The following is a 12,844-nucleotide window of genomic DNA, read 5'->3' as shown; positions in this document are numbered from 1 at the left end:
TGACCAAGGTGGAATACTATTAACCTCAACATGTGAGATGTTGCTTGTGTCTAGGTCAATCGTGCTGCTTACATTCTCCATTCTTAAGTCGAATGTAGGGACACAACTCGTCTGAGCGGCAAATAATCTTTTCAGCTGAGTATCTGGACAATCAGCTGTAAGTTTTTTCTGAGATTTTTGTTTAATGTAATAAAAAAGAGACAATTGTTCTCTCCTGAGAGATAGTGGAGGCTCATAAGCATCCACATACAAACTTTGAATGAGAAGTTTGAAATGCACCGGTGCACAAACGCAAAGCCATAAACAATGCAACCGTAGACCAGCTTAGAGCGGACAAGGGCCCTATAAATCCTAAGCATCGAAACTTTGTCTGCTCCCCAGGATGAGCAGCATATTACCTTTAAAAGGTTTAAAGATTTTAAACATCTACTCTTCAAATTGCGCAAGTGTGGCAACAATGTCAGTTTTTGGTCAAAACAAACAACCAAAAACTTAGCTTCATTCACCATTGGAATTTTATCTCCATTTAGGTAAATTTCTGGATCCAAGTGCAGTCCACGCCTTCGCCAAAAGTGGATGCATGATGTCTTTGCTGCGTTAAATGTAAACCCATTGGTCTTGGACCAATCATAAATGCGGTTTAGGGAGGTTTGCAGTTGTCTCTCAATGAAACTCATATTACTAGAATAGCAGGAGATCTGAAAGTCATCCACATACAAAGAGTGTTTCACACTAGGGGAAAGACAGTTAGATATGCTATTAATTTTAATTAGGAACAGAGTCACACTCAAAATAGGGCCTTGAGGAACACCTTCTTCTTGCGTGAAAGGCCTAGATAAAGTGTTGCCCATCCTGACTTGGAATCTGCAATTCTCTAAAAAGTTTTTTATGAAAATTGGCAAATTACCCCGCAGTCCGAAATGGTCCAGATCACGGATTATCTTATATCACCAGCAGCGATCATAGGCCTTCTCTATATCAAAAAACACAGACACTAAGTGCTGTCGTCTAACAAATGCTTCGCGTATACTTGTTTCAAGGTTTACTAAGTTATCAGTGGTACTTCTGTTCCTACGAAAACCACTCTGATGTGGTGAAAATTATTCATTTTTCTCTAAGAGATACATCAGATGTCTGTTTACCATACTCTCAAAGTGTTTACACAGACAACTTGTCAGAGAAATTGGTCTGTAATTAGAGGGATTCTTGTGATCTTTACCAGGTTTGGGAATGGGAATAATGATAGATAGACTCCAAGAGTGAGGAAAAGTATGTTCTGTCCATATTCTGTTAAACAGATGCAAGAGATTAGAAAGGGAATTGTTTGACAGATTTTTAATCATGCTGTAGTGGATTTTATCCGGGCTTACAGCACTATTTTCCGAGCAAGAAATCGCTGTATGTAATTCAATTCTAGTGAATGGCACATTATATTCCTCATTAGATGAAGAATGGAAATTTAAACATTGTTTTTCACTTTAAGCTTTATAAGCCTGAAAATTACTTAGATACGTAATATTACTGGATGAAGACGAAAATGTTTCTCCCAACACATCGGCAATACCCTGTATATTGCTGACTATTGTGCCATTATTTTCTAGCATGGACAGAGAATGAGAAGTATATTTCTTATTAATTTTGTGGATTTTGTCCCAGAGTGCTTTAGAGCTGGTGGAAGATGTTATGCTAGAAACATACTTCCTCCAAGAATCCCTTTGGCTTTGCCTTCTAACTCTTCTGGCATTTGCCTTTGCTTTTTTAAAAGCAGTGAAATTACTAGCAGTGGGGTATCTTCTGAAAATCCCCCATGCTTTCTTTTGTGCTTTAAATGCTGCCTTGCAATTTTGATCCCACCATGGTTTCAGATGCTTTGGATATCTGCTTGATGTTTTCCCCATTGTTTTTTCCGCTGCCTGAATGATACTAGAAGTGACAACTTCAACTGCTTGACCATTTCCTCAGTGATGTTAGCCAAAGAGGAGAATGCAGGCCAATCTGCCGTTTCCAGTTTCCAGCTGGTGGACGGGCTGTTTCACAGCTTTCTCTGCCACGATATTTTAGAAATATTGGGAAGTTGTCACTAGAGAGTGGATTAGATCCAACCTCCCATGTAAATGCTGAAAAAAGATTTGGAGTTGCTAATGATAGATCAATGGCAGTGAACGTTCTTGAAGGGGCATGGAAGTATGTCACTTCTCCAGTATTAAATAGGTACAGTTGGTGATTACCTATAAATCTCTCGATGGCTCTGCCTCCACAATTGATGTCGGGACTGCCCCACATAGGATTGTGAGCATTGAAGTCACCTAGTAACAGGAACGGAGTTGGCAGCTGTTCAACCAAAGCATCCAGTTCATTCTCATTGACTCTGACATCTGGTGGCAAGTATATAGAACAAACTGTGACAGTTACTCCAATAGAAATCCTGACTGCCACAGCTTGCAAATCAGTGGTTATTTGTACCGGTAAGGATGAAATGCGATTTGAATCCAAAATAGCCACATTGCCACTGGCACGGTTGTGGCTATCATCATCCTTGCGGTAGAGATTGAATCCTTTAAAAGAAATATTTTCTCCAGGTTTTAGATGTGTTTCCTGGAGTGCCGCGCAGAGAGATCGGGTAGAGGATGTCAAGTGTTCAATGTCAGAGAAGTTGTTGCAGAAACCACGATAGTTCCATTGTGTTATTTTATAACGCATTATGTGTTTTAGGCAGCATTCTTTGTGAGATTATCTCTCTTTAATCTAACCGGGGGTTTTTCTTTTGGAGGTGATATTGGTTTTGTCCCCTCCTGATTAGTCTCTTCATCAGAGATATCAGAAAACTCACTCATAGAGTGGGCTTCTTATTTTTTACATTTAGAGAGAGCTGCTTTTACTCTCTGCTTGTTTAGTGGGTTCTTACTAGCCTTTTTAGAACCCAAGTTTCTTGTTATTACCCCTGTTTTAGGTAGGGGTGTTTTTGGTTTTAAACTCTCTTTTTCTGGAGTTTCTTTTGGTGGAATCAGTAAACATTTCGCATGCCTGGTAAGGGATTCCTTTGGGGAGACAGAAATGTCGGTTTGAACTCCACATGTTTTTCTGGACTTCAAAGCAGCAGCGAAAGTTTTTTGTTTTAGTGGTGCACTTGAAGTGACCATGCAACGTGCCTCTGGATAAGGTAAGTTGTTGACTGTTTTTACACGCTGGATTTCTTTTTCTGTCTGCTATGCAGGGCATTTGCGAGAGTAGGCGAGGTGCGCGTCTTTGCAATTCACACAGCATGGAGTAGTGGTACACTCAGTGCTCTGGTGACCTTCCATTCCACACTGTGCACATACATTCTTCCCTCGACAGGATGTCCGTGAATGTCCAAACCGCTGGCATTTGGAACGTATGGACGAGCTGGACAGCACAGGTATCCTGCAGTAATGAAAGATGGCAATGTCGGCTTGTTAAATGTGAGGATAAGATATTTGGTTGGTATCAATTTGCCATCTCGATGAATAGAGATACGTCGAACAGCAGTGACACCTTGGTCTGTAAGGCCAATCTGAATATCTGACTCTTCTTCACACATCAGATGAACCTCAGATATCACACCACGAGATGAATTTAAACTTCCGTGTAATGTGACAGTCACTTTCATGTCTCCCAGTGTCTTTATTGTTAAGAGTTTTGCCGAATGTTGAGGTGAGGCTGTTTCTATCAGTAAATCTCCCGATTTCAATTTTTGAATTTTTTTCAGATGTCCAATAGTTGATTCAAACAGTTTTTGTATTAAGAAACGAAAGCATTTCGATAAAGGTTTTTCTCCAGTTGCGTGTATTATCAGATAGTTGTAGTTAAGTAGGTTGACTGAAATTGTTTTCCTTGTTTCTTAATACTTGATCCGGTCTTTGTTGTTTTATGATTTTTGGGTCCATATTGAGAAATAAATATTCAGCTCCTAGTGACCCCACCCACCATGGGGCCCAACAAGGGGATGTCGTCACATGGGTGATTCCCATAAATAGTCACATCAGGGTTTCCCAGGAGCTATACCCTCACAATGCAGTCAAGAAGAGCACATCTGAACTGACAAGACAAAACTGTCAAGCAGGGATGCATCCGCCCGGTCTGCATCGATCGGTTGACTCCAAGCCGAGGTCAAGAATGACTTAACGACCAGCCGATTGACTCAAATGGAGCCTGATTTGAGTTTCCCGTTTATGCGAAGCAATGGCCAAAGCAGTGTGTTAAAGACGTTATGTTGCCCCTCAACTACCAGGATACCCCTTTATGGCATACAGGACACCACGCACAGCAAATACGTGGGTGGGCGTTCAGATCCCAGGGATGGTAAATAAGAGTTACTAAACCATCTCTGGGAGGTCCGCTCACCACGGACAGAAACCCACATCAAGGGGTTGAGTTTGTTTGAGTTTTTTTTATATTTACTTTTTTAACTAACATATTACAGGTTTTATTATATTTAATGATTTAAAATAAAAAAATTAGGAATCAATGAAATTCAATGGTGTTAGTTTTTGTTTAAATTCAGTGAATTTTTACTATTGATTTTAATTAAATTTTTTTCATTTTAAAGATTTTAAAATTGTTGGAACAGAGGGAACGTTTATATACTACTGGAATAATAACATCTAACAATAACATCAAAAAAAAAATACCTGTTGTAAAAATGGTAATGGTGAAAATTTTTCATTTATTTTGCACATTATACAGTACTTCATTTATCGAACACACGAAAATGTTGCTTTTATATATGTATTTTTTTTGTGTGTTTGCACTATAATTAGATTATTGACATTATCCTGCATTTCGGAGTATTGAGTGCTGGATTAACCGACATTTACTGTATTATATTCTTACTTATTTAATAGAAATCTGAAAATAAAAAAATATATATATATATATAAACATCAACTCACAGCCCGAGTAGATAATAACAACACCAAACGATCGCCTAATTATCGGGCTATAATATGGCTATTACAAATGATTGGAACTAAGTAATTTGACATTAGAGGTAGGCGTTAGGCGCCATCTCTTAATTAAATTAATAATTTAATAGCCATATTATAGCCCGATAATTAGGCGATCGTTTGGTGGTGTTATATATATATATGTTCCGAATGCGGAAAAGCTTTCAGTTTTCCATCAAAATTACAAGAACATGAGATTACTCATTGTGGCGATAAAAATTATATTTGTTCCCAATGTTCGAAAGAATATACAGATGATAAAAGCTTAAAAAAACATACCAAACAAAAACATCAAATAGTAATGGTAAGTAATACTGTGAAATCCAGAATTTTTACCAATTCCTTGCCCATTAATTGTCCTGTATTTGCCTAAAAATTTAATCAAACTTTCCTTTAACTCAAAGTGAAACCCAACGAAAAAAAATTTTCCTTTATGTTCGAAGTAAACATCCGTTCATTTCGAAACTAAATCCCACATTCCAGCTGCTAAGTCGATAGTTAACATGGTGCCAGGGACAAATCTCACCCGTACCTTTTACCTCACAACAATCAATCACGTGACCATTCTCCCACGCCGATCTTATAAAAACCCCTTCCTTCCCCTTCTTGGGAAAGTTGTTCCAGAGCAGGTGCCAAGAGAAGATAAATTAAAAATAGTGTCCTTTCAACAGTGTAAAACTTTCCTAAATCAAATATTGGATAATTTTTCCTCAGTGGATAACAAGTCAAGAGGTATGGAACCAATTATTGTAAGCTCTCTCTGTCTCTCCGTGCCTTAGGGACAGGAATTAGACGTTGTACTACCCGCAATTAGCTTTATTAAATTGTTATTTTTATGTTACGTTTGGTCTCCTATTTGACTCGTATATCGTCCATCCCCTTACCGACAACACTCCTTCCTCCACCACTCGACTTGCAATCCCGTTACAGCGGGATAAATTAACAAAATTTTAATCCATCCTGACTGTGAACAGGGTTAAACAGCCGTTGCCTGATCAGGAGACCTACACCCTCCCACCGGTGGTTCACAATACTATTTACAAAAAATAAAGACCATTTACAAAAAATATTATATCTTTTTGAGTCTATCTTTTAATCCTTTAACTACCACAGAGGAGAGTTACAATGGCTTTTGAAGTATAAATTCTTCAAAATTTAAAATTTTATTAAATACCACTATTATTCTTTCAGCAACAACAGGTCCAAGAAGAAGACGAAGTAGGTAATACTGTTAGAAAGTGGAAAATATATAAATTTTTATTAAATACTTTTATTCATCCTTCTTACAGAAATGGAAATAGGAAATTAGGATATTTTTAGTTTACGGAGTTGTGACTATTGTCACACTATCAGCAACATACCTTGGAATAAACAAGTTTACATCTGCAAACAGTATAGCAGCTATCCTATTGCCTTTTTATATAATATCTGATTGGCTAATACGAAATTTACTCTGACTTCTGAAAAGTGTTGCGAGAGTTGTTGAAATTCCATTTTAATGATAATTACCACTACTAATGTCATTATTATACCGAAGCCAAGTAATCCATAGTTCAAAGTGCAGAAGAATCCAAATTCAATAGTACAAAACAAAGCTTCTCCCTGAAACACTTCGGATTTTTCGAATTCTGGATAAAAGTAAAATATATTTACGATTTGACAGCAAACCGATACAAAAATTATTTGTTACAAAATTTATCAAACAATCTTCTTACAAATGTATTCGTTTCTTAATTTTATTCCTATATTTATTTTTCTGTGTTTCAAAAATGCAAATACAAGGATCCTAGGCCAGGATAAAATGTGAATACATTTATCCTGGTCTAGATCTTGCTCAAGAAGATTGTCAAAAAAGACTATCCATAACAGAGGTCCAATCACAGAGCCCTGTGGACATCCTTGCATGATCATTCTTCTCACCTCCTGATCTCCTTGTTTCATAACAACATATCTGTTGGATAGGTAATCTTGTAATATTCTATATCAGTTTTTCTACCTGATCAATTTAATACAAAATTAGAGAATGAGGATTTTCAAAAGATGAGTGATTTAAAATTTGTATACAGGAAAATGAGAGATTGTGGGAATATGTCTAAAGCACACATTATTGAGTTTGTTTGACTTTTTTTTATATTTACTTTTTTAACTAACATTTTACAGGTTTTATTATATTTAATGACTTAAAATAAAAAAANAAAGCACATATTATTGAGTTTGTTTGACTTTTTTTTATATTTACTTTTTTAACTAACATTTTACAGGTTTTATTATATTTAATGACTTAAAATAAAAAAATTAAGAATCAATGAAATTCAACAGTGTTGATTTTTTTTTAAATTCAGTGAACTTTTACTATTGATTTTAATTAAATTTTTTTAATTTTAAAGACCTTAAAATTGTTGTGGCAGAAGGAACATTTATATACTACTGGAATAATGTCTAACAATAATATCTAAAAATAACAACCAACAAGACCTGTTGTTAAAATGGTAAGGTAAATTTTTCAATTATTTTGCATATTATACAGTACTTCATTTATCGAACACATGAAAGTGTCGCTTTTCTATATGTATTCTTTTTATGTGTTTCACTATAATTAGATTATTGATATTATCCTGCATTTCGGATTATCGAGTGCTGGATTAACCGACATTTACTGTATTATATTCTTACTTATTTAGTATAAATTTGAAAATAGAAATATATATATATGTTCGAAATGCGGAAAAGCTTTCGGTTTTCCATCAAAATTAAAAGAACACGAGATTACTCATTCTGACGATAAAAATTATATTTGTTCCCAATGTCCGAAACGATATAAACATGAGAAGAGCTTAAAAAGACATACCAAACAAAGCCATCAAATAGTAATGGTAGGTAATACTATTTACAAAAAATAAAGACCATTTACAAAAAATATTATATATTTTTGAGTCTATCTTTTAACAATAATACTTATCATCTGCACATCGGATTTAACAAAATATCACGTACCTTAGAACCTTTAACCGATGCAAAATAAAAATTTAATAGTACAAACGTTTTCAGACCCCTCCTGGGTCCATCTTCAGGCAAAAAATCGTTTGAAGATTACCGAAGTACGAAAAATATTCGTTTAGAACGATTTTTTAAAACCGAAAAGATAGAACGGAATCACGTGATCTATATCTGTGAACGTCATATCTTCTACGTCATATNCAACATTCAGAAGAACAAAACAAAGTAGGTAAACTCTTAGAAAGTAGAAAATATATAAATTTTTATTAAATACCTCTATTCATCTTTCTTACAGAAATGGAAAAAGAAAATTAGAATCTTTTTAGTGTACAGAGTTGCGACCTATTGTCACGTTATCAGCAACATATCTTGGAATAAATAAGTTTACATCTGCATACAGTATAGCAGCTATCCTATTGCCTTTTTATATAATATCTGATTGGCTAATACGAAATTTAAATTAAAGAATATGAAGCTCCATTCAATGTAGGTTTTTTTCCTACAGTTTTCACGCCTATGTAACATATTTAAAAATTTGATGGTAAGAAGTTTTCAGAGGGAACCACATTTAGTAAACAATAAACCAACAAGAACAACAAACTTCCCGACAGAAGGGAGATAAACTTCTAACATACTGAAAGAAGGGAGATAGTCTTCTAAAATTCTTAAAGGGATGTTTAATAATAATCCAATTAATCTAGAAGCGAGATAGGTGGAAGACGTAAATTAGACAAAATTAAATATTGGCCAATGGACTATTGTTTCTCTGTCAGTTGACGTGGTCACTTCACAATTTACCTATGGAGGAGTGAGAATCCTGGAAGTTGTTTACCTGTTAATTTTTGATCAGCTCGAAGGAAAACAAACTTATCAGTTACAACTTTACAAGCGTCAGTTTACTTTGCAAATTGAATTGATGTAAACAGTTTAAAAATTAAATTTACTTACATGATTTGTTTTTTGAATAACCGTACATAATCACTATATGCAAGAGTTGCAAGTGAAGATATATTATTTCTTTTTATAGGAGAAAATACAATGTAACTCATTATAGTTATATGTATAAATTACATGACATAAATCCATATTTATATATGGGGGTGCTGCTTGCTGTTGAGCACGTTGGTGAACTTTTTTGTGTGCTTCTTTTAAGTCTAAATTATGGAAAATATCGAGTTCTGGATTAAGGTGTCTGAGTTGTTGTTATTTTTAGGCGGGATAGAATTAAATCCCGGTCCTGTTGATCACACTCTGCCACATTCACAGGTTCAATCATCGGCATCCACAGCAAAACGACATTGATCTCCGAGTGAACCTTCATTGATTTCTTCCCTTCAAAGTCAGAGTCAAGTAAGTCTATCCCTAGGGAGGTTATTTCATATTTGGAAGACTGATTTGATAAGCTTTTTTTGACATTAAATGAGGTTGTTACGAAGATAGATTGGTTGGCTAATTTACATAATGATCATGATCAGCGTTTAACTCAGAAGTCAAACTAGGAGAGTTTTCTAAATTTAAAGACAATTTGCAACGGGAAAACAGTTTGATTTTGCATTCTTTGGACAAGGTGTCGAATGAAATGAGAAAGAAGAATGTCTTAATTAAAGGTTTGACTGATGATGGTTCTGATTTGAATAGGAAGGTGCAAAACCTGTTTTATACAGGTGTATCAAGACCTATTCCAATGATTAAAGTAGTGAAAGTTAACTGCCTGATGTAATATAAGGAACTTGAATAAGTTCTCGCTGTTTTCCAACAGATGGCGTTACCAGAACCACGTGTGTTTATGTTTAGATGGTGATGCATCTGTAAGGAAGTACAATAAGCGACCTTGAAATTCAGTATACATCATTTCACCGAAGTGTAAACAACTTATGTTTTCATTGTGTTAAACATGTCTAGTTTCGTGCCGAAAAAGAGTATTTGCGGGGAATTTTATTGCACTATTTTATTCAAAAAAAATATGCAGCTGAAGCACACAGAATTCTTGTTGAGACTTACGGCGACCATGCTCTGTCAAAAAGAACATGCAGAGATTGGTTTAGACGCTTCAAAAATAATGATTTTGATGTTGAAGATAAAGAACGATCTGGTGCACCAAAAAAGTTTGAAGACAAGGGATTAGAGGCTTCATGAAGACTCATGTCAGATGCTAGCTAAACTTGCAGAATCATTAGGAGTTGATCACACAACAGTTTCGAAACGTTTAAAAAGGATTAGGAATGATTCAAAAGCAAGGACATTGGATGCCATACGAGTTAATGCCGAGAGATGTCGAACGGCATCTTTTCACATGTGAACAGCTGCTTCAACAGCAGAAAAAAAAAAGATTTTCTGCATCGTATTGTGACAGGTGACGACAAATGGATACACTACAATAACCCTAAGCGTAGAAAATCGTGGGGTAAGCCCAGTCATGCATCAACATTGTCAGCAAGGCCAAATATCCATGGTTCGAAGCTTCTGCTCTGCATTTGGTGGGATCAGCTAGGTGTAGTTTATTACGAGCTGCTCAAACCAAACGAAACTAATACGGGAGATCACTATTGACTACAATTGATGCGTTTGAGCCAAGCATTGAAGGAAAAACGGCCGCTATATGAGCAGAGACACGACAAAGTGATTTTGCAACATGAAAATGCTCGGCCACATGTTGCACAACCGGTGAAAACATACTTGAAAACATTTAAATGGGAAGTCCTACCCCACCCGGCATATTCACCAGACATCGCATCTTCCGATCGATGGCACATGGCCTGGCTGAGCAGCACTTTCATTCTTATGAAGATGCAAAAAAATTAGTTGATTCTTGGATAGCCTGAAAAGACGTGTCGTTTTTCCGATGTGGAATTCAAATGCTGCCAGAACGATGGGAGAAGGTAGTGGCTAGTGATGGACAATACTTTCAGTGACGTGTTTATTATGACTTTTTTTAAATGAAGTGTTAATTTTCACAAAAAAACAGCGAGAACTTATTCAAGGTCATTATATGATATTTTGCATCAGGGGAGCAAAAAAAATGAAAATTTGATATCTAATAATTGATTATAATGTAAATAAAAGGATCGATGTACAGCAGTCAGGAGAGCGACGATAAGAATAGTATATATAAACAAAGACTGGGGAGTTGTATGACATTGAACGTGAGACTGCTTTCTCCCAGGCTATAAATTTTACAACCCCACTGTAATTAGACATCCTTCCCTACTTAAAAGTATTTACATCTGTGTGTTAAAGTATTTCACACTTTGTTTTGACTGCAAATGATGTTTTTTTTCCTGTAAATATATATTAAAACGCACTTATGTACTTTGGTTTTTTTGTAATATTATTTACTTTATAAAAGATAAAAGAGAATAAACTAATTTTTTATATTTTAAATTATTTTCTATTAAAATAACCATTATCAGATATAAAATACAGTTTTATTTTTTAAAAAAACTACAACCGCCGACCTTGTACTGCATCATGACGCCACACGATGCGCCGGCAGTCGTAGCTAGGACCAGTTTGCCATATGACCGCCGGCATTCGAAGCCAACTGAATAGTTATCCATGAGAGGCCAGCACTAAGTATGCAGAAAACATTGTATAAGGCCAGGAAAATTTAACCTTGAGTAAAACTACATTGTTTACGACTATGGGCTGTATGGGAATTTCCATTATGACGGCACGCGCGTCGTATGGCAACCAACGTGTTAAATAATGCCTTTTTTTGTTTCTAAAGATAACTAAGTGAGATGATGTTGAGTGTTGTGGCTTGATTAGAAGTAATATCCATACAATTTGCCTACTGGATTTTTTCCTGCTCCTTGCCAAATTACTCATGATGAAATAACAGGGCTACTTAAGGTGCCTCAGACAATTATGCTGACGAAGATGCAAGATTCATGCATTTATTCCAAAGATTAAACCTTGAATCGTTTGTTTTATCGCAAACCGGAAATCAGAATAATTTGCCATATGATTACTTTTGCCCTACCATACAGTCACAAATAAAAGAAAGAACTTGCTTTACATGTCATATGTATTTTGCTTCAAAGAAAAAAAGTAACGTGCACAAGAAACCGACTAATCATAAAGTATCTTTTTTCCAAAATGGAACATGTTCGTATTGAAGCACGTTGAAAAAAAGAACTACTTTGTGTAATAACAGACGCTGATACGTTAGTGGAGGATGCTGAATGGATGTCTGAAGATGATGTTGAGAGTACAGAATCTCTTCAATTAAAAAACGATGAAGTTTCTGAATCAGACTCTTTGCCTGTGATTGAATCACTTGAAAATTGTCTGAAAAATCCATGAACAAGTGAAAACTAAAATTAATATAAAAATGAATATTATAATGTTGATTAATAATAATAATTATGTTTTAATTATTAATAAACTGTTCATTCTAATTCATTACATTTTTATATTTTCATATTTTTAAATTTGTTCATATAAAGTCTTTTATAAATAATACTAAATATTAACTAATTAATAATTATATATTTTGGACCTAAGGTTTTTAGGATTTCATGAAAAAGTTTTTTTGTGTTAAAATCTTTCTAAAAAATCATGCCTAAGTATTACGTAAGATAGGGAAGGAAAGGAGGGATAAAAGAAAATTTACACAGGTGGGTGGGGGTCTAGAATGGCCAAAATCGCCCTTACATAATTTATGGACAGCCTCTTATGGACTTCTTTGATGCCCAGATAAAAGAGGAATTGCTACGCCATAGCATTTGACGGGAGAAAGTGGACAATTTCCTTGTGGCAAACTAGTCCGAGGAAAGCAACATGCGGCATGTTGCAAGTGGTCGAAATCTATTTGGTGTGGGAGATTTTTTCAATGTACACATCTTCTGCTCCTTACCCTATGGGAACTTCTTCATCAACTT

This window comes from Centruroides sculpturatus, unplaced genomic scaffold, assembly GCF_000671375.1.
Source record: "Centruroides sculpturatus isolate CEXI.00-Female unplaced genomic scaffold, Cexi_2.0 scaffold1725, whole genome shotgun sequence".
Classification (NCBI taxonomy): domain Eukaryota; kingdom Metazoa; phylum Arthropoda; class Arachnida; order Scorpiones; family Buthidae; genus Centruroides; species Centruroides sculpturatus.
Note: the sequence above shows the minus strand (reverse complement) of the source record.